Source organism: Penaeus vannamei, unplaced genomic scaffold (assembly GCF_042767895.1).
Source record: "Penaeus vannamei isolate JL-2024 unplaced genomic scaffold, ASM4276789v1 unanchor523, whole genome shotgun sequence".
NCBI lineage: Eukaryota > Metazoa > Arthropoda > Malacostraca > Decapoda > Penaeidae > Penaeus > Penaeus vannamei.
Window position 1 is genome coordinate 10,198 of NW_027213527.1, and position 2,303 is coordinate 12,500.

The window sequence follows — 2,303 nt, forward strand, 5'->3', positions numbered from 1 at the left end:
ATCTGTCTATTTTCTATCTATATATATACACATTTATCTATCTATCTATATATATACACACATGCATCTATCTATTTATCTACATACACACATGTATATATTTATATATACATGTACACATTTATCTATATATCTATCTATCAATGTATCTAAAAACATGCACCCCACACATAAATGTATGTATGTTTGTATCTGTGTATCAGTATATTTGCATATCAACCTATCCGCACGCACACACACACACACACACACACACACACACACACACACACACACACACACACACACACACACACATATATACACAGAGACACACAAATACATATGTATGTATGTATCTATACACATATGCATATACACAACTACACCCACACGATACAACAAACACCAATTAATCGATATACGTATAAACAAAAAACAAGCCAAGGAACCCAAGAACACAGACCAAATGAGAAGAAAGAAGAGAAGAAAGACCAAAAGAAGAGCAGAAAGACCAAAAAGAAGAGAAGAAAGACCAAAAAGAAGAGAAGAACACCAAAATAATAGAAGAAAGACCAAAAAGAATAGAAGAAACACCAAAAGAAGAGAAGAAAGACCAAAAAGAAGAGAAGAAAGACCAAAAAGAAGGGAAGAAAGACCAAAAGCAACTCACCATCTTAAAAGAGTCATCTTCTTCGTCTTCGTTCTCCGTCAACACACACGAAGGTTTGCCGACTGCACGTTAAGCATCCAAGACAGACACTGCGCTGGGGTGATCCACGTCTGCTGCAGGTGAGCTAGAATTCTTCCTGCCCTGCCCCCTCGGCCTCTACTTTCACTGTCTGTTCGTTCTCTCTCCTTCTCTCCTTCTTATTCTTCCTTCTTCACGTTTTTTCCCCCTCCTTTTCGCGTTTTTTTCTTGATTTTTTTTCTTCCGCTTTTGTCTTTCTTCGTGTATTTTTTTTTGTTCTTCTTTGCCTTATCCTTCTTTACACTTTTTCCATGTTCTCTTCTCTTCTCATTCTCTTTTTCTTCTGTCTTTACTCTACTCCTCTCTTCCACGCTCCTAATCCTCTTCTGGCCTTCCCTCTCCCCTCTCCCCTATCCACCTCTTCCTCTTTCCCTCCTTCTTGTCTCTCTTCTCTTTTCTCTCCTTTCCTATATCCCTCATCTACTTTTCCGCGTTCTTCGGGTTTTCCCATATCCCTCTTCCTCACTACCATTGCTCCTCTTTTCTCTTTTTCCATGTCCCTCTCTTTCTTTCTTCTCACCCCTCTCCCTCTTCTCTCTTCCCCTATCTCTTCTCTTTCTTCACACCCCTCCCTCTCTTCTCTCTTTCCCCCATCACTTTTCTTTCTTCATATCACTCACTCTCTTCTCTCTTCGCTTCTCTCTTCTCTTTCTTCACACCCCTCCCTCTCTTCTCTCTTTCCCTATCCCTTCTCTTTCTTCACGCCCCTCCTCCTCACCTCCCCTTCTTCTCACCGCCCCCCCCTCCTCCTCCCTCAAAAAAAAAAAAAAAAATTGCTTTTGATTCACTCATTCCATCACCATGAAAGTGTGGGAAACCCTGCCGGCTATTCAATACCAATATATATATTTTTTTCATTCTATTTCTTCAAATGACATCATTGCTTTCGAATGCATACTCATATACGTAGGTTTCTCTATTGAGACTCAGGAAGGTGACGGCAGAGTGGACATGGTAACTGGCCAGCTTACAAGACAATAGAGAGAGATGAAACACCAGGTGAGTAGAGTGGACAGGGTCGTGAGTGTTTCAAAAGTCTCGGAGCCGGTTTCAGGCTCACGCGCGCACGCACACACATGCGCACGCACACCCATACACTAATAAACACACGTGCGCGCTCGCTCACACACACAAACACACACACATGCACAGACACAGACACACACACACACAAACACACACACACACACACAAACACACACGCAAGCACACACATATATATACATATACATACATTCATATATGTATATAGACATTCATAGATATATAGATAGATAGATATACAGAATAGCAACAGTAATATCAATCATTGCGATACACACACACGCACACACACACGCGCGCACGCACGTACGCACGCACACGCACACACACAAAAAAAACACACACACATGCACTCACAAACACACAAACACACACGCCACACATATATACATATACATACATCCATATATGTATATACACATTCATAGATATATAGAAAAATAGATAAACAGATAGACCAACAACAACAATACCATAACCATTCCGATACCATTAGCTAAGATAACGAAAGAGATAAGAGATGATAATG